Below are 22,041 nucleotides of genomic sequence, written 5' to 3' on the forward strand. Positions count from 1 at the left end.
AACTTTCGTCCCGCTTGTATCTTCCATTACCTATTGGCATCCGTCGGTGCACAACCAGCAAACTATAGGGCACCGCATGTCGTCTACAGACAAAATGTTGCAGGCATGAATTAGACTAAATCATCGGCAACTAATATGAAATGAAGAGAGTATTACAGAATATAATTCTCATGTATATGTACCTATTTGGAACACAGAAAAACATCTTGAATTTTACAGACGTCTCTTGTACACGAGACAGATATGTGCAGAGCCATACCCACACACGTGAGCGCGTTGCGCGCCCATGCGCGGCACAGTGTGAGGTCGATGGCATGGCGCACCCAGCACCCCTGCGCGGCACAGTGGTACATGATACATCGTCACGACGTCGCACATGATCAGTGACAAACAGAGCACGTGTATGCGCGTGACGGCAACATTTTTTTTTTGAACAGAGGACGGTCCCGGAGGACCTAGAAGCTTTCATTCATCGACAAGTGGTGATACATAGACATACAGAACCAGGAAAAGTATAAAATTACAAACAGGCCCGGATATTTGCATAAAGGACCCTAGATCTAAATTTGGGAATGCAATCGGGTCTAGCTCCTTCCTCACCACATCGAAGCATCGTAGCACGGCCAAACGAATCACCGCCGGGGATAAGACCACTTGGGGTGAGACGTCGGGAGCGCACCGAACTGGAGCAGAGGGGCCTCCATCTTGGCATGGCAGCCTCGAGGTTGTTGTTCGCCTTCATCCGTCAGCCGAAGAGAATCGAAGCCGACGACGGAGGTGGGAGTAGTCGCCTCACGACCATCAGGTACAACAGCCAAGGAAGAGCTACTGTGTATATACTCCCAGGAGTTGCTTCATCACTCCCCTGTTGCAAATCCCGACAGCAACAACACAAGGACACGAAATCCCTCCCATCCTCGTCACCATGACGAGCAACAAGAAGAGATCCCTCACCTTGAACGCCAATTCCAGATCTACAGATAAGACCAGCTCCGCCTGAGCCTACGAGCTTATTTAGGCCGCTTCCTCCAGATCTGCCGCAGTCCGCCGCCGTCCACCATGGACAACAACAGAACAGCAGGAGGAGGGCTCTCCAACCGTCGCTCGGGGACGAAGAAGAACAAAGCGGCAACGGTATATCGCCAGACGCCAAGGAGGACAACACTCAACCTAAAACACCAAAACCTAGACTACAGCTGTATAGGGAGGGGACCCTCACCCTACTCGCCGCCGGGGAAGAGAGGGGAGGGGCCAGCCGGCCCAAGAACTGGAGAGCTGGAGAAGAGACGGGGTGAGACGAGAGGCGTCGAGAAAGAGACCGTCTGAATGTTTATGCACCTTACGGCAACATGTTCTTGTGGTGCATTTATGAGGAGTCGTTTCATGTTACAATCAGTTTATACACCTAATACAGGAGGTTTCTCTCTCGAACTCTCGAAGAATGCAGGTTCCCGCCTGCCTTGGCAAATGCCAAGATTATCGGTCTCTAGCCGAACTGCGACTTCAAATTTGCCTGGAAATTTTTGGCAGGCGGTGACAATCTTTCGAAACAACGGTGAGCAAGACATGCAGTTTGTCGCAAGCTTGTCCCATCTCATCTGGACAAGAACAAGACCTACTATTTTATTCTTATATCTATCATTCTATTATATTATTTCATCTAGATTTCGGGTCACTGTACCGCCAACCAGTCCTTGTACACATATGAAGAGAAGGCAAATCCTTGCGGCATAACTTGGAGTAATATAATTACTCAATGTTGTCTGATGCATCTAAATCTATGACAACCAGTATAGCAATATGGAAAGAAGAAAATACCATATAGGGCTCCTCAAAGAGACATCTCACATGCCAGGATGCTCAACTGTGCACTTAAAAAAATCGATATTATGATTATCTGTAGCGTCACACTTGAAACGACGACGATTCAGAAGGAATAATGTTGTGTGTGGATAAGTAGGCTGGAAGCTCCTGGTCCAAGAATTAAAACTGCTTCAGGAAAGATTAAGAATGATGTTAGTTACATGGTTACATCAAGAAAAGTCGATCTCGGTAATGTTCATCTCACTTTCAAACATACACTGACGACTGATCTAACTGCAAGGCATGCAGCTCTGTGTATGAAACAGTACATAGTCGAAGCTGCTCAACTTCTCCAGAGATTGACATTTACCAGAAGAAACAGTCAGAGGATTGACAATTACCCGATGGATCACTTGGAGCTGGCGATTTCAGGAGATAATTACTTGAGGATCAGTTCAATGCTGCCTGAATTTGCCTCTGCAGACAAATCGCTACTCCTACTTCAGATCTTCATGCCGAGTTCGTTCCCTTCTGTAGGTAGTAATGGAAGAAAGCAGCAAACTCATTTTGTGTCCAGGTAGTCAAGACAGACTAAGAAAAACACGGAGGTTGGTGGCAGCCAAAAGCAACATATACCAGCATTTCGTGGTCGCCCGTTATTTCCTCGATCACCTCACTAAGAATTTTCTCCGCGCTGTTGGGAACAAGTGCTGCGAAAGCGGCCTGTTCCAACCCTGAACGACAAGTAACAGTTCGTCAATTTAATGAGACGACCTAGTATATCCCATCACATGATCCTTTGTTTCTGTGTGGAAATAAGCTAAGTTTCATAACCACGTTTGACATTGAAATTGTGAGGTACCTGACTCTGGGAAGGCGTCGATGAACATCATCATCTCCTCACCAGTCAGACCCGAAAAGATGCATATTCTTTGTGGTGATTGTGATATCTGTGAATGTAACACGCATGTTAACTAGGGGCCAATACCCAAATTTAAGGCTAGGAAGCAAGAAACTGGTAGGCGTAGACTGCAAATATTATGTGTTTGCAAATATAATTACCTTGACAGCTTCTACATTAGGCTGCTCAGTGTGCATGGCATCCCACAAAGTTTGTTTCTGTCATTTCTTCTGTGCACTGAATTACCTGACACACAAACAAGTTTGCTGAACTTTCAGGATAGCATTGCAAACTTTCTGCAGTAGTTTCATCTCACATGATTGTTTCTGAATAAGAGTAAGCTTTGGCTATTCTATATTTCCGTGCCTTTTTCTAGATTCCTTTCCTGATCTTATTGCTTACACTACAGAATACCTCTATACTTTTCAATAGTAAATACTCCTATTTCTGCTATCATTGTTCCTTCTGCAATTACATGTACTAAACAAGTTATTTTTATCGATGAATTGCAGTTACTGCAGTTACAGCAGAATGCGTGCAAACAAGTACAGTTACAGTAGAAGCCAAACTTATAATACCTAGAAATTTCCTCCCCGCTAAGATGCATTTAACATTTGCAAGCTGAAAGCTAGTGCAGCCACATCACCCAATATATTATCTCTACCATCGGATTTCAAAGGTGTGGTCTTAATTCTCTGTCTCAGTCCTAATCTTCCTATTCCCGGTTACTTCTACGCCAGGGGCCGACCTGCCCATTTACTCGACTGACGACCTGCTGTTTCACTCAACCTGCCCAAAACAGACCTCGACCAGCAACCTGTTGTTTCACTCGACCGGCGCAACCAAGACCAAGATCCCTACGTTCTCTCTAGCCAGTCTAAGCCCGGTCCTTCTTCTCAACCTGCAGAACGAAGAAAAAAGAATGTGTCGCTCGGTCGGCAACAGAGACTCGATGCCGCTGCATCAAACGCTGGCCGTGCCTCCCGATCGATGATCCCCACTCAACATGCATTAATTTGTGAAGAATTGTTGCTCTTTTCCTCTCCCCTTCGTGGCTTCGTCTTATTGTTGGACTTAAGAAAGTGCAGGTCTGTTCCCATAAATTCCCACTGAAGCCGCCTTCAAGTCTTTAGCATCACACAGTTTGACCTTCACACACTTGGCTGGACTGTATATATATCCTGCAATGGCAAGCCCGAGGCAGACACCAATGGCAGCACCATTTAGTTTCTGTTTCATCTACTTCCTTTTGGCGCCTGTATCGGATCTGTTGTGGCAACTGGCGAGCGCAGCTATCATAGCCCCCGAATTGGCAGGTACTGCCATTTCTCTCTACCATAGCATTTGCACGCTACGTCAAACTAGAATTCTGGATCTTTCTCCCATATTAGTTTCGTATGAATTTTATTGGTAATTTTCTGTTACTTTCGTTTGATTCTTTTGTAGTGTACAACGCTACTAAGGGGATATTCCAGTTTAATTTCGGGTAAGTTGTTTCCACTCTGAATACCATGGGGTCAATCTGATACCTGTCTGATCAAATCGTATGATTTCTCACTGCTTTTCTTCTCATACTTATATAAATCTAAGGAAATATTAAGTGACTCTTATGAAGATACTTGCATTCTATCTACAGCTCAGTATGACCATGGTGCTATTACCCTATAGCATGCTTGCTAAAAGATATTGGATTGGAACAGTGCGACTAAATAATGCTGGATAAACATAAAGCCACACATGGAACATCCATATACCCTTCAGGGCTTATTTGGTACTAGAGTTTTAGTGGGGATTAGCGGGGATAATCCGCTCCAAACTTCAAATCCTCACTTATCCCCAATACATGTTTGGTGCTAGAGTATGAGCGAGTTTAATCCCCACTTTTCCCCACTTTTCCCCAAATTTTAGTGTAATTTTTTCAATCCCCAATACTCTACCCCTACCTAGTGGATTGGGGATGGGGTTTTGTGGGGATTGGGTGATAGCAGTGATTCACCCAATACTCTAGAGTATTATCCCCACTAAAACACCAGTACCAAACAAGGCCTCAGGTTTTTATCTGAAAAAATATACCCTTCAGGTATGTGAAATATGCTCAATAAGTTGTACTTCCTGATTTTTAAAGGTATACTTTTGTTTCCTTAATTTTCTGGTATATTACAAATAGCAGGTGCATCATGCTGTCTTGACTTTCAGTTGTGTTCCTATTGCAATGGAGGATGCAGTTCTACCACCCCTGGTGGGTTTCCGGTTTGAAAATAAATGCTATCATTTCATCGTACAGCTATGCTAGAAGCATGGCCGGCCTATACTTTTTTGGGGCCCAGGTGCAAAATGTCAAGAAGGGCCCTTATTTACACACACAATCTATCAAATTCAAGCTAAAAAAATCCTCACATTTCATTAACAAATAACAAAGAATATTTTTTACCTCTCTCTAAAATCAAGTATCAAACGGCTGTTTGATCGGGAAAAACAGAAACATTGAGAATTGAAGGGGAGAAGTTTGGGAAACGATGAAGGCTTAAGATGCGTCTTTGGCCTCCATTAATGACTGGACGCAACATCGGTTGGGGAGTAGGAGTTGAGGAGACGAGTCGTCCAGAGGACAGAGGAGAAGTCAAGAAGAAGGATACCGAACAAATCTATCGATTCCTGAAACGATTGGTTGCTCCCGTCCTGTACGTGTTGGTCTGGTGTGGGTGGGCTGAACATCAGCCCATGGGCCTTTATCTTATTTAGATGACTAAAAATGCAGAAATTACTAATAGAACTACTAGCTGGTCTGGGGCCCCTGGCTCGGCGGGGCCCAGTGCGGGCGCACCTTTTGCCCGGCCTGTGGGCCGGCCCTGGCTAGAAGAGAAATTTATGTTCAGTTGGCAAGCTTGCATGTGTAAAAACTCTTCTCTAAAGTTGAGCACTTGAATATTATGTCTTCAAACCTACAGCTTAAGTTGACAAATCTAATCTTTTAATGTAATACTTCCCACCAAATGTTTCATCTAAGTACTGAATTTAGTTGTTTGTAATTGAATACTACGTTTATGTTGTCCAAATACCACTGTCTAATTATTATGGTGAAAATAAAATCTGAGAGGATCAGACATGTCCCATTCTGAGTGTCTTTCTGGTCTAACTATAAATGATCCATGTTTCTGAGGTAATATTCAGCATTGATGCTAACGACTCAGACATGGTTGAAGACATCTACATAGTTTAAACCTTGGTTATCTAATTCAGAGTACATATGTACTGTTTTCCGCACCATGCATCAAATATATAACCTCAGAAACGAGTAAACCACTACAGTTTATGCACTAAGAGTATTCACTATGGTACATTTTTTGGCTGATGCTTTTTGTCCAAGTTCTTGCTGATATACTATACACTCCAGCAGATGCTCCTGCCCAAAGTTTTGGAATCATTGGCCCAATGAAACCACAATCCTCTCAACGATTGGTTTAGACTTTTGATCAATATTTATGTTACTATGAGTTGGACAAAACTTTAGATACAATTTTCGACAGCAACGCACGGGAAATCACCTAGTTTACCTTGAGAAAATCACCCTCGAGCTCTTTCAGGAATTTCTGAATCTGCACGAGTTACGAAAATTCACACAGATATTTTTTTAAAAAAAAATATCTGTCAACATAGGACTGAAACAATGTTGTGAAACAGATACCTTCCCTGTCTCGCCTTTCTCAAATCCAATGAGCAATATTGCCTGAAATAGGGGCCAATTCAGTAAGATCATCTCAGCATTTCGAAGCACAACAAAGCACTAACTGCTAGCTGTAGCTATATATATGCACTCGGTGCTCGCGCGCAACCGTCGGCAACTCACCGGCGGTCCGTACATGGGGTCCTCGGCGTTCAGCGGCACGAACTTAGAGTCCTCTCCCACCAGTTCCGCCGGGACTCCTGAGACGAAGTATTCGCATCAGAAGCGTGGAGCTGAACCGAGTATGTTGCAGCTACTTGCCGGCGCGCGCGCACCTTCGGGGGGCAGCGACGATCGGAGCTGGGGCAGGCGGCATTTTCTCCTCAGCGAAGACGCCGCGGCGGATACGGGGGTGCGGAGCGAGACGCGGCGGGATGGGGTGGCGGGGATGGAGAGTATTGGAAGGTGGACGACGGGGGCGGGCGGAGGAATCATCGGCGCCGGCGGCGATGTTATCCTCTTGTCTGTTGTGTATCGTCTGGTGTTGTTTCGTCAGCTTCGCTGCTCTATAGTGTTACCGCTGCCACGCAATATTAGTCGTCCGATCAACAGGTACATTTATAGTGTACTTCTATCTTCTCAATGCATTTTAAAATAACCAAAATTTCTTTTTTTTTATCGTACGGAAATCAAACCCAATAACATTAACGTTGCATTTTAATGCGTATAATTGGATCTGAAATTGGATTTGACTGAAAATTTCAATTCTAAGATGGAAATAAATTAGCCTCCAATTCAAAATTCTTGTTTGGTTGTGCTTGGAATTTACTTTTTCAAATTCTGATATTTGTGCTTGAAATTTACTTTTGGAATCAAAGGGGTTGCCTAATTTCAATGGTTGTTTGGATGTACATCCCATAAAACTTAATGATTTATTGAGTTTAGACAGTATAAATTTGTGTACAAATAGCACAAAGTGGATAAAAAGCTGCAATTAAAATAGATCTTAATATTATCCCGAAATTACAAGTTTATGGTTGTTGCAATGTAAACATTAGATCCCCTACCCTTGAGTCCTCAGCGCAACCCACGTCGTCATCTTCCTCCACACTCTTCCCTCCTCGTTAGATCCCCCAAGCGCAACCTAGGCCAACGACGAACCAACCACAGACCTCTCGCCTCTATGCTCTCGGTAGTGAACTCCACAAATGCAGTAGGGGAAGACTAGCGTTGGTGTCGGGTCGGGGACGATATGACACGATTGTGGTCGGGTCGTGGACCGGGCGGGGTGGAGGAGGAAGACCGTGGAGGGGGAGGCGAGGCAGGGGAGAAGAGGAGAGGGAGGAACCTGCGCGCCGCCTCCGATCACCAGTTGCTTTGTCGGGAGGAACACGGGGAAGCTCGATCGCTCGCTCCTCTCTATTTCTCTGGAAGGACGTAAGGGTAAGCGGGCGGCTTGGCGAGCAGTTTCCACGCGATTCAGAGGGGGAGAGCTCGGAAAGTTTCGCGGGCCGTTTACACGCAACGAAGCGGTGCCTCAGAATTTCGTCAAGTTTCCATGCTTTAATTCTGAGGCCAGTCCAAAGGGTGGAAATTGACCCAAAATTCCAGATTTCATGATTCCATGCCTAGTTCTAGACATCCAAACACAACATAAGCACATATTTTCCTTGTTTTTTTATATGCAGTTAGCTCATTGAAGGTGAAAGCACTAAAGATGAGAGATGCATATTCCGAATGTATTACTTCACTTCATAATTTATCTTTAAAAACCGTATATACACTTATTTGTGGACGGAGGGAGTAGGGTTGAGATAGAACGTTGGTTTTTTTTTCATCACTCGATGCTCCCATGCCTATAAATATTTCTTTAACATGTATTAGATCCTAATAAATACTTTCCCAAAATGTTGAGTGCTTGTCATTTCTTTTTTCCTTTTTCCAGATTTGAGTTCTTGTAATTTGAGTTGTCTATTTCTCACCTCTAGTAGAGTGAGATTTCTCTTCCCTATGATACAAAAACCATCAAAAACTTCCAAAAGCATATAGTCAAACTTCATAAAGATGAATACTCACGATGTTCAAAAATTATAATGATATTGATCCATCAAAAAGAGGTGCATGTCTCTGGACATGAACCCGTGATAAAAAAAGGTTGTTACAACTTACAATCCAATGTTGTGGCCAACACTTGCATATGTTACCAGAAGCGAGGGCATCAATTTTGGTGGCCCAACCTTTGCCTTCTCAATCTTCTGGATCATTAACATTACAACCTTTGCCTTTTCAATTTCTTGATCATCAACATTATTACTGTCAGGCAGTAAAGGCAATAACGGGAGCCATTGGCTATGTACCAACTGAAATATCAAAGTGCCGACTAGAGGGAGCACCTAATGTGAGACTAACAAAATGTATTCCAAAATCCTTATTTTAGTGAAAATGTGTATGAGTTTCTTCATCAAGGTAATGGAGGAACATGACTCTTACGAGTGTGTACAACCAAAGTCCATGCACTTGGTGGCTTCGAGTCCCGCATCCCGTCGTGATAGGTGTGTACTCAAGAAGATAAGGATGTACATTCTAAGTTTGCAGTATGATTTTTACGATTAGGTAACTTCCCTCATTGGGTTAGGGTCGGACCATATCTGTTGTTGTTGTAGAAAAAAATCTAACTTGGAGGGGGCTATACATGTGAATTTGGTGCTAAATTCCACATGATTTCACCTAATGTCAAGGGTGGTTTCCAGAAAAAATATAGCATGGGGAGGGCCATGGCCCTGCTCGCTCCGTGTTGTCTCTGTCCTTGTTGATGTAGATGGCCGCTGTATACAAACAAGATTGACACAAACAATGCTTATTTTAGTAACTTTATGTATTTCATTTGAGTGTGGCTAAATCCTATGTTACGAAAACGTAGTGAGGTGTTTAAGTAAGCTCGACTCTTTCCACTCCCCCTCTTGCTTTGAGAGTCGTGCACCAAGGACCGGGTCTCTCCCGAGCCCCCATCATCGGAATAGCCGGCAGGAGGCGGTAGCGGGGGGGGGGGGAGACGCCGGAGTAAATATGGTTAGGTTTAGTGGCTATATGCCGGTTTTCGGATCTATGCCCATCGTGTTGGTTTTCCAGGCGAGATCTGGAAGTTAGGGTTTGTCCTTACCCTATTCCACCTCCTCTAGTTGGAGCTGGAGACGGTGAAGACGGCCACCGCACTGTAATATCCCAGATTTAGAGGCAACAAAATGAGAGAACACCAAAGTGTGCATTGCATTCATGCATAGAAAATCCGGGGAATTTTCGCGCTTTCAAATAAAACTTACCACGGTAACTGAAGTTTCACTTGACTTGCTGGAATTGAAGTAGATCATCAAGTCAAGCGCTATAAACTTCACTGTTATCTTTGCTAAAACCCTATTTCGGGTAGAGATGATTTGATCTATGGGCTAGATCAAATATAATTAGTTTTACAACAAATAACATCTTAAGTAAGGGTCCATTACAAGATCTTATAAAAGATCTCAACATGGTATTCCTTACAACAACACATTCTTTAAGAATCAAACCCTAACTTATTAACACTTAAAAGTTAGCAACTACCTTTGTGTGTATTTTAATTCAATTTTAAACTCATTGCCAAATAAGGTAAACCACAGGGTCTAGAGTGCATAAAAGCCACACATTATTATTTAAATCATAACTTATTAAATACATGGAATATCATAGAACTAAATCCGTTTACATTACGAATTATAGTCCAAACTATTTGAATAAAACTACTCATGAGTATTTTGAAACTCATATGATCATGCCTTGGTGAAATCAAACACCAACTATCCAAAATTGAGGAATAACCTTCAACCTTAACCTTTTGACCAATATTATAATGTAAATCCAAACAAAGATGGTATGGTGACTCATCCACAATAATAAAACCATCCACAAGATATTTAGTAGCAAATGCCACTTGGCTATCCACAGGATATTTAGTGAGAGAAGTTATAATACTAACCATAGTCATGTTCATACAAGAATATTAGAGAAGTACTAATCCTAGTTCCTCAAGTCAATATTTGATCTTGGAGGTGAGAACCCTATTCCAATAGCAATACCTTAGGAAACCAATTCCATGATCATCACAACTTGGTATTAATTATAAACCCTAAGAATTTAGGATGAGTGTGATGAGAGGAATATTAAAGAGGGTTAGTGAGGAATGAGTGGATCTTATCTAATGCATCATTATACCTTGTAGATATAGATGATAAGTTAAACACATATGATTAATAGATCTCATCTATCACATAAAATAATATTTATATCACTAGTAGTTAACCCCAAACCAATCCTCATGCCTTGTATGGAGGAGCAATGGCCTTAAACCTAAACCTTGTTTATCCAAACACTAGAGACAACCCTAGCATTGCTTTGATGCATGAATCCTAACAAGGTGAGGAGGAGTAACCCTAGCTAGCCAATAAAACATAATCAAAGCTTATGTTCATATCCTAATTCTTGGTTGTGTATCACTTGGGTGATCACAACTAAAACCCTAGATCACCTTTGCATTTCAATCCAAGTATCACTTTGGATTATAAGTAGAACCCTGCCATGCCTCATGCCTATTTATACTTCAACTAGTGAACCATTACCAAAACCCTAAACCTTTTCACATAAGATCCAATCCACATAAAATATTATGTCCTAACTTGTGTATCATAGATCACAAGTATAAACCAAGTCAGTTATAATTAAGCTCAAATGATAATTAAGGGATTAGAATTAAACCAATATCCAATCCTACTTTGACTTCCAAATACCTTGCTTAATTGACCAAATGGAGTAGTATTTTATAAAGTAGAACCCCATATAAACAAGTGAATTAATCAATGATGAGCTTTGGATTTATTTTAAGTAATCCAAGCTAGAAGTTGCTAAGCAAGATTAGTAATTATAGAGTTTATTCAATCATCTTCTTAAACCCTTAGAAATAACTCTCCACATAAAATAATGATCCAACCCAACCTCATTTCCATTTATCTTAAAACCTAGCCATAATTAAAATATATGTGAACCCTTAATATTGCTAAGTACTAGCAAAACCTAATCAGGTGTTCAACATGCACAAGTTATAAATTTTCAAACCATTCAATTAGATTGATTCCTAAATAAAGAGGAATAGAGTTAAACACTTAAACCATATCTATTTTAAATTTAAAATGCACCTCACAAGAACACCAAGTTAATCACCTATTAAATAATTGTTTAAACAACAGAACTATGTAGTAAGTATTAGTATCAAGTGATATTGATATTCCAGTATTTTTGAACCTGCAAAATTAAAAACAGAATTCAAGTTTGAATTCAAAACAATAAGAAATAAAAACAGAAAATAGAAAAGAAGAGAGGAAGCTTACCTGGTCGTGCAGCTGAGCCCAGAACCAACCCACCATTACGGCCCAGCCTCAGCCCAGCCCAAGCCGCGTACCGCTTCGCGTTAAAACAGAAGGTCGCCGTCGTCGTCTTCTTCTCCGAGGCCGACACCGCGGCAACGCCAGTAGACGTCGTCCTCGTCGACGATAAGGACGTCCCGGACGCCACAGAAGCTTCCAGAACACCTCTCTATACTCCTCGCGTCCGAGTCTATCTGAAGACGTCAAGATTCACGCCCGTATGCAACTCACTGTCGCCATCGCATCTCGGCCAGTACAGCCGGCGAGCCGACGAACCAGACCACCTCGAGCGCTATAAAACCACCAGGAGCTCCGCGTTGAAACCCTAATCCTCCTCCACACCTCCATTTCCCCTCAGATCCTCTCTATCTCTCATAACCATCCACGACCTGCCACCGGTGTCGATCAAGGATTCGATGATGGAGGCCACCCCAAGCTCAGTGGAGTAGCCGAGTGATGTCTACGCACGCTTCTATTCCTGTAGACAGTGTTGGGCCTCCAAGAGCAGAGGTTTGTAGAACAGCAGCAAGTTTACCTTAAGTGAATCACCCAAGGTTTATCGAACTCGTGGAGGTAGAGGTCAAAGATATCCCTCTCAAGCAACCCCTGCAATTACGATACAAGAAGTCTCTTGTGTCCCCAACACACCTAATACACTTGTCGGATGTATAGGTGCACTAGTTCGGCGAAGAGATAGTAAGATGCAAGTGATATGGATGAATATGAGTGGTAATAACAATCTGAAATAAATATGGCAGCAAGTAAACATGCAGTAGAACAGTAAATAAACGGTGTTTCGATATTTAGAAACAAGACCTAGGGATCATACTTTCACTAGTGGACACTCTCAACAATGATCACATAAATAAATAACTTCTCTTCACTTGTGCTACTTCAAACACTCTCTTGTTGGATAACAAACACCATTCATTGTGTAGGGCTACAAGAGCTCCCTCAAGCCGGAGTAAACAAGCTCCACAACATTTGGAGTTCATATTAAAGTAACCTCTAGAGTGCATAATAGACCGTTGCAATTTAGACCGAGTACTAACATAGCATACACACTGGTCAACAATAGCTATGAAAGGGGGAATAGATCGCATCAATACTATCATAGTAATAGTTAACTTCATAATCTACAAGAGATTACAATCATAACCTACGCCAAGTACTACATGATGCACACACTGTCACCTTTACACCATGGAGGAGGAATAGAGTACTTTAATAACATCACTAGAGTAACACATAGATGAATAGTGATACAAAACTCATATGAATCTCAATCATGTAAGGCAGCTCATGAGATCATTGTATTGAAGTACATAGGAGAGAGATTAACCACATAGCTACCGGTACAGCCCCGAGCCTCGATGGAGAACTACTCCCTCCTCATGGGAGACAGCAGCGTTGATGGAGATGGCGGTGGTGTCGATGGAGATGCCTTCCGGGGGAGGAGGAATAGACTACTTTAATAACATCACTAGAGTAGCACATAGATTAATAGTGATACAAAGCTCATGATCATATAAAGATCACACCATGGGAGAGAGAGATGAACCACATAGCTACCGGTAGAGCCCTCAGCCTCGGGGGAGAACTACTCCCTCCTCATCATGGGAGACAACGATGGCAATGAAGATGGCGGTGGTGTCGATGGAGATGACTCCGGGGGCAATTCCCCGTCCCGGCGGCGTGCCGGAACAGAGACTTCTGTCCCCCGAAACGGAGTTTCACGATGGTGGCGGCGTCCCTGGAGTCTTTCTGGAGTTTCGTCAATTGGTATCGAAGTTTTAGGTCACGAGGGCTTATATGGGCGAAGAGGCGGCGCAAGAGGGGCACCAGGGCGCCCTCCCCACCTGGTGGCGCGGCCAAGCCTGGGCCCGCGCCCAGGTGTGGTGTGGTGCCTCCCTGCCCCGCCTCCGACTCTCCTTCGGTGATCTGGAACCTTCCGGGAAAAATAAGATATTTGGTCTTTGTTTCGTCGAATTCCGAGAATATTGCCCGAACAGCCTTTTTGGAACCAAAAACAACAGAAAACAGGAACTGGCATCTTGTTAATAGGTTAGTTCCGGAAAATGCATAGTAATGACATGAAGTGTGTATAAAACATGTGAGTATCATCATAAAAGTAGCATGGAACATAAGAAATTATAGATACGTTTGAGACGTATCACCGAGGAGAAGCGCCTCTTCACATAGATCATCTGAGAGGAAGGACGCATCAAGGGGAGCTCTGGATCAATCCAATTTCACCGTTCCCTTTCTCAGTACCTCACCGGTAATGGCGAAATCGAGCACGTCTCCGTCGACAATTCGCTCCGGTGACCACACCATCGTCCTCAGGGTATGCCTACGCTTTTGTAGAGCCTTTAATCTCATCATTTCGTCATCTGTAGCTCCATTTCATACGTTGGCCGGAGTGAACCGCCGCATCACATGGTCGTCGGCGATGCTCCGATGATCCCCTGAGAAAAGCAACACTACCATCATGACCACCTCGATGTCCTTGTTCGTTTAAACCTAACCTCGCGTCCCCATGAGCAGTAAATCAGAGGCGTCGTCGTCTCCTGGTCGCCGGCGTCAAGCCGGAGGCAAGGCCGACGTGGTGGTGGGGTCCCAGGAGTTGGTTGACTGATCGTTGCCATCGTGGCAACTGACCCAGTCAATGGTCCCACCGGTCAGTGACCGTAGCTAGGTTACGAATCGGTATGTTTAGCATGTTCTGTTTAATTTGAAAACCAGTAAATTGTTGAAACTTTGCAAAATCATATAAAATTCATTTCAACTCAGAAAAATTCAAATAAGATATCAAAATGCTCAAAAAAATAAAATCTATCCAATAAAAATATAAAATAAAAATGTGTGTCAAAATAAAAATTTAATTATTTTAATCTTTATTGTTTATGCCTTTTCTTTTATCTTTAATTCAAATAAAACTCATTAATTAGTTTAGTTTCAAAAATAAATGTTAACCAATCAGTAAGTAAATAAAATATTAAGTTAGTTTTCTTTATCATATTTTCATTCACTTAAATATTAGTTATAATTTATAAACCCTAATTTGCAAATGGCTATTTTTCCATTTCCTTTAACTGATAATAAAACAAGAAAATACTAAAGGCTAATATTATTTTGGTAATTCAAAAACTTGTTTACTTAAACATCTTTAATTAACAAGTGAATTATTTTAAAACCTAATCACAAATGTTAAACCCTAGTTTTTAAACCTAAATAAGAGTTACCCTAACTATTAATTCTTGTGAAAATTAATAAAATGCCAAACCATTATTAACTTTGTTTCAAAGTAATTAGTTACCACATCTTTATTGTCAATTATTAGTTTAAGAATTGTATCATAATTTAGAAACCCTAGTTTTAATATAAGTAGGACCTTGATCCCATTATTTTATGTGCTCATCCTAAATTAGTTGCAATCCTAAAACCCTAGGGGTTTAGCCCATATGATTATATAAACCTCAACTTTACATGTAGACCTTGATAAGTAACCAATGAATGCATGTTCATGATCCACCAACCTAAAACCAATTCACATGAGCTTATCATTTCACGTCTCTATTTTTGATTAAAACCTATATGATCCATTAATGCCACCTAGATGCAAACCCTAATTTGTTACTCTTATGTTAGCACCATTGATCACTATTCTTAGCATCACACCACTGAAAATCAACCTTAACCATCTTATCCTAAAAGAACCATAATGATGAACCCTAACACCAATCTTGTGTAGTAATGCACATCACATGTTCATATCCAATTAAACCCTACTTAGGAAGTAATAAGCCACTTAATTTAGAAGCCATTATTGATCACTTAGTAAAGCAAATGTGAAACCATAGTAAACCCTAATAGCTAATTGATGAAACCACTTTGATAACCATCCCTTGATAGAATACCTATTATCAACCATAGTAATAAACCTACCAATACTTGCTACATATAAACCCATTCTACTTAAGAACCAACTAGTACCTATTAGTAAACTAAATGAATCCATTAGTAAACCCTAGAAGCCATAGCTCCTATTTATAGTAGTTCTTGTTCTTATTTGACCTGTTCTTCAAAAGTTATTCTTTTGAAGTACAAATGTTAATAAAATCATAGAAGCCATAGTTCCTATTTGCAATACTTACTGTTCCTTAATTAATATGTTCTTCAAAAGTTATTCTTTTGAAGTATAGTAGAAATAATCATCAACCATGTCATGTAGAACTTAAAACTGACAACTACTCTTGACTTGCTATGCAATCACCATTCTTTTGTGTGCATGATTATTATGATGCATTATATCACTTGTTACTATTATAATATCACCAAACTCTAATAAGAACCTTGTTTGAGAACTATTCTAAAAGTGCAACACACTCTAACGAAATCTTTACAACTCAACCAATCCTAAATCATCGGGGTTAGGTTACACACGGGACGATTGCATCTCATACTATGCATTATAGCATCTTTGCCAGTTCTTTAAACATTGTCCTTACCGGACAATGATGGTATTTCAGAATTTGGAGTTCTCACGTATCGAAGCTTTTGCCTGCATAATCTTGCAGTCAAGAAAGGCAAGTTCATCGCTTGCTCATGTCATTTTATTATTTTTATTAAACTATATGCAAAGTACTATACTGAAAGTGCATGGAGCCCCCATGTGTGGTTTTGGTAATTAATGACAATCCCTATGGACTAATGTTTGCATTGAGTTATATTTGTAGGAGTTGTCCATAGGCAATTCTTGAACCATTTGTTGACTTCAAGGTTGCAATAAGAAGAATTTGATGAAGGATATCAAGTGTCAAGTATGTCTTGAAGATGAAGATGAAGTAAGCCCTCAAGTTACTTCAAGACATCAACATGTTTGTATTAGGTTGCAATAAGAAGAAATTGATGAAGGATATCAAGTGTCAAGTATGTCTTGAAGATGAAGATGAAGTGAGCCCTCAAGTTACTTCAAGACATCAACATGATGAAGAATGAAGAATTAAGTGCAAGTTCAAGATGAGCCAACTCGAAGAGTTCATAAGCTTGAAGCTTGCCATGGAGAAATGAATTGCAAGTTCAAGATGAGCCATCTCGAAGAGATCCTTTGCTTAAGTCTTGCCATCCATATGGTGATCATGGATATGTGAAGATGCGCCGAAGAAGAAGCTCTTCCATGGTGGATTATGGGGGAGCAATCCACATGGTGGTCATGGTTATGTGAAGATGCGCCGAAGAAGAAGCTCTCCCATGGTGGATTATGGGGGAGCAATCCACAAGACTTCGTAAAGCAAGCACAAGCAAGAAAGGCGTTCCATCTTGTTGAGGTCAAGATCGTTGTCATCAAGCTCAAGTGGAATGCGCAAGTATACGGTTTGCTCTTGATAGGGTTTCTTTCTCACCGGTCTCATAGTGTAGTTGGAGACCGGTTTATAGTTTAGTTGCCGTACTATCAAGAGGGCTCTCGAGTGAGTAACTCGATTGTATCGTTCGGAGAGAGCTCAAACCTTTGCATCCTTGCATCATATTTCTTGGTTGTTATTTGGACCTTATCCATGTGATGTTTTAGAGCTTGTGCTTATTCTCATGACAAGCTCTAGTTCATCGAAAACGGATTTCACATAGATCACTTGTTGTGTTTTCGAGTTTGGTTCATCATCTTTCTTGGTTTTATTTGGATCTTATCCATGTTATGTTTTAGAGCTTGTTCTTATTCTCATTACAAGCTCTAGTTCATCAAGAATGGTTTTTGCACGGGCAACTTGTTGCATTTTCGAGATTGGAGGTTTTACCGGTATGTCTTTTTTAGATAGGTCAAACCTTTCATCATTTGTTTCTATCCTCCCTTGTTGGACTATGATGGTTTCCTGCATTATCTTGTAGAGCTTGTTCCTAGCTTCAAAACAAGCCCAAGATCATCAAAATCGGAGTCCGGATGCTAAAGTTATGCCCGTTTTAGTTTTGGTGTTTCTGCAGTTTTCTGGGGGGGGGCGGATAATCCGGCCCGAATGGCCAATTCCGGGCAAATATCCGGCCAAATATCCGGCCCGAGTCCAGGGGCAATTTCGGGGGGCGGATAATCCGGCCCGGGGGCGGATTTTCCGGCCTGGGAGGCCCCAAACGGTCATATTTCGTTGGGAGGGGGTATATAAGACCCCCTTCTTCCTCCTTGGGCTGGTTGGTTCACTTTCTCTCTCTCCCTCCATTGTTGTACTTCAAAGCTTGCCCTAGTTCTTGATTCCTCCCATGATTCTTGCATATTCTTGAGGGAAAAGAGAGAGGAGATCTAGATCTACATTTCTACCAATCAAATCCATCTCTTTGTGAGTGGAACTCTCTAGATCTTGATCTTGGTGTTCTTTGTGAATTCCTTTGTTCTTCCTCTCTTATTCCCCCAATAGCTTTTTTAGCTTTGTTGGAATTTGAGAGAGAAGGACTTGAGCATCTTTGTGGTGTTCTTGCCATTGCATTTGGTGCATCGGTTTGAGTTCTCCACGGTGATTCGTGGTGGTGAAAGCAAGAAGGTTGTTACTCTTGGGTTCTTGGAACCCTAGACGGATTCTAGGCCTTTGTGGCGATTTGTTGGGAGCCTCCAATTAAGTTGTGGATGTGTGCCCCAATCTTTGTGTAAGGCCCGGTTTCCGCCTCGAAGGAAATCCCTTAGTGGAACCGTGACCTAGGCCTTTGTGGCGAGGGTCACCGGAGATTTAGGTGAGGCGCCTTCGTGGCGTTCGGTGTGTGGTGTGAGTACCGCATCTTGAGGTGAGGCCTTTGTGGCGTTGGTGTGCATCGAGCAACCACACCTCAAGGTGAGCCTCTTGTGGCGTTCGGGAGCACTAAGCAACCGCACCTCTCCACCGGAGATTAGCACTCGCAAGAGTGTGAACTCCGGGATAAATCATCGTCTCCCGCGTGCCTCGGTTATCTCTATACCCGAGCTCTTTACTTATGCACTTTACCTTGTGATAGCCATCGTGCTTGAAGTTATATATATCTTGCTATCACATACTTGCTTGTATTGCTTAGCATAAGTTGTTGGTGCACATAGGTGAACCATTGCTTAGAATAAGTTGTTGGTGCACATAGGTGAACAATAGTATATATGCTTTGGGCTTGACAAAGTAAACGCTAGTTTTATTCCGCATTTGTTAAGCCCATCTCGTAAAAGTTTTAAATCGCCTATTCACCCCCCCCTCTAGGCGACATCCGTGTCCTTTCAATTGGTATCAGAGCAAGGTCTCTCATTCGTAGGCTTCACCGCCTTGAGAGTAAAGATGTCGGTTAGGGGATTAGCGCACAATAACTTGTTTATATTTGATGGCACAAATTATGATCTATGGAAAATTTATGTACTTAATATTTTGCGGCGTATGTCCCCGGACATGGAGCGATTTCTTGACATGGGTTTTTCTTCTCCTAAGGATCCTCAAAATTTATCTCTTGAGGAGGAGAAAAACTCTTGTCTCGATGCTCTTGCTTCTCATGTGTTTTCCATTGTTGTGAGCAATGTAGTTACTTCTTCAATCATGCGTTTTGGGAGCGCTCATGAATTATGGACAAAGCTTCAAGATAAATATGATGTGTCCACTATCATTGAGGATGATTGTTTTGCTTCCACTTCCGGCCGTGATGAGTTCTCATCTTCATCCACTTCACCAAAGTGTAGTAAGACACAAGGTAATGATATGGTGAGTGGTGATGAAAATTGCAATATTGATATTGAGCTTACTATTGATGATTCTTCATCTCTATCTCATTGCAATGCTTCATCTTTGGACTTAAACACATCTAGCACTAGAAATTATTTACATGCTTGTGTTGATAGTCCTTGCATATCATGTGTAAGTTGCTTGAAAAAATCTAATGATGATATGCTTGCATTGTCTTGTGGCCATGATAAAAATGATTATATTTCCTCTAGTTGTTGTGTGTCTAACAATGTAGAGGAAACCAAAGATTCTATTGGTCAAGACAAGATCTTGAAAGGAGCCTCAAGTAACTCCTCATCGTTATCTCACGGTCCTCATATATGCCTTATGGCCAAGGGTTCCACGGTACCTCCTACCATGGAACCTAATATGTCTCGTGGTGATAAGAATGAGGATGAATATGAAGAAGAGGATTGGGTTGTCTCTCTACGCGATAAAGGTGAGAGTGTATTCAAGGTTCTTTACAAAGATAAAATTGCTAGCTCTCACTTCTTTGAAATCTTGACTACCGCTATTGAGAGCCAAAAACTTATTTGGATGCATGAGAACACCATTGATAAAAGGGTGCTCTTGAACGAGAGTATGCCGATGATGTAGCATCTTTAAAGAATGATCTTGAAGAAGAACAAGAGACCGTAGCCTCTCTTGAGGAGCAACTTCAAACCCTTGAGGTGTCTCAAAATGAAATATTTGCTAAACTCACTAAAGAAAGAGACCATGCTAAAGCTAAATTAAAATTGCTTAAAAATGAAAAGTTCAAAGTTGGTGTTGGTCATGATAAACTTGTTAAGGATCTAGATGATCTAGACAAGGCCCACAAGGCCTTGGAGAGCGAACACTCTATCCTCACCAAGTCATATGAGCAACTACAAGCTTCATATTTAAAAGAGCATGCTATGTTACCCTCTCTTCTTGATATGTCTTGTGATGATGCTTGTGCTACTAACTCTACTTCTTGTGAAGCATCTATCTTGAAGGAGAATGTTGAGCTAAGGGCTCAACTTGATTTGCTAACTTGCAATTATGGGAAATTGGAAGAAAATCATGGAAAGCTTTCTAGCTCCCATGAGGATCTTCTAGCCTCTCATGATAGGCTAAAGTTAGCTCATGAGGCTATCATATCTAAGGCAACACCTTGTGAGCCTCATGTGGATACTAGCACTACTACCCAAAATGCTATATTGCCATGTGCTAGTCCTAGTAATTCATCCACTCATAATATTGCTAAATCTTGTGGTGAATTATCTTCCTTGCCTTGTTGCTCTAACAATGAAGGTTCTACTTCCTCTAGTACTTGTGTTGTTACTAACCATGTAGAGGAAATCAAAGAGCTCAAGGCCCAAGTCACTTCTTTGAAGACCGACTTGGTAAAGAGTCATGAAGGGAAATGCACACTTGACACAATGTTAAGTGTGCAACAATCCCCCAATGACAAGAGTGGACTTGGATTCAAATCCAACAACAATAACAAGTCCAAGAACAACAACAACAACAACAACAAGGGCCAAGTACAAGTCAAAGACCCAACCAAGATTGTTTGCTTCAAGTGCAAAATTGAAGGGCACCATGTTAGATCTTGCCCTTTAAAGAAGAAGCAAAAAGGGAAGCGGCCTAAAGCTCAAACTCATATTCAACCTCAAGTTGAAGAAATTCCACTTTCCAAGAAGAATCAAGCCAATGCTCCCATTGTGGAGAAATCTAGTGAGAAGAAGGAGAAGAAAAGAACTTGCTACATATGCCGTGAGAAGGGCCACATCTCCTCTTTTTGCACTATTGGTACCTCATCCAACTCTATCTCCATTGATGATGTTTATTCTCTTCGTAAGGATGAGGGTGGCAATGTGTTTGCCAAATATGTTGGTGCTCAAAGTGGTGTCAAGAAAAGAACCATTTGGGTTGCCAAGCCTATTGTGACTAACCTCTTAGGACCCAACTTAGTTGGGGACCAACAATCCAAAACTTGATCAATAGGTGCTTGTTGGAGGGCATTGGAGACTTGGCTACATCATGAAGAATTAAGGGATCTTCATCATTTATATTATCTCAAGCCAAGTCTTGGTTATCTTGCTTCTATCATATATTCAATGTTCCTCCTTGCGGTAACATGTGCTCAACTCATTTATATTGAAAGTTACTCGCCCCTTTGCATGTGTTAGTTTTTGTTCCTAACATGTGTTTGTATATGTTGTGATTCCTATTTGCTTTTCTTAAGAAATCAAGTATATGCATGTTGGGTTGCACACCATGTATTTGTGTTTGTGTTGGAGCCACTTTGCATCTTGTTGTATCTTATATGGCTCTTATGAGCGATTAATGGACTATCCCATTTTGGGGGAGTGATATTTCTTTGGGAATTTCATGATCCTAACAATGTGTGTACATGAGGAATATCACTTATAATTGATATTGCAAGATTATCTAGTCTCTATGTGGTATGTCATCTTCATGAGAAATTCAAATTCTAATGTCCATTAATATCTCTAGTTGGATCTTTTTTTGCCTCTTGTGAAA

General features: G+C 41.5%; 1 pseudogene; it reads right to left on the reverse strand.

Moving 5' to 3' along the window:
- Positions 1–1,926: 1,926 nt before the first annotated feature.
- LOC124708785 lies at positions 1,927–6,935 on the reverse strand (annotated as a pseudogene).
- Between the last annotated feature and the right edge of the window lie 15,106 nt (positions 6,936–22,041).

Source organism: Lolium rigidum, chromosome 4 (genome assembly GCF_022539505.1).
Source record: "Lolium rigidum isolate FL_2022 chromosome 4, APGP_CSIRO_Lrig_0.1, whole genome shotgun sequence".
NCBI lineage: Eukaryota > Viridiplantae > Streptophyta > Magnoliopsida > Poales > Poaceae > Lolium > Lolium rigidum.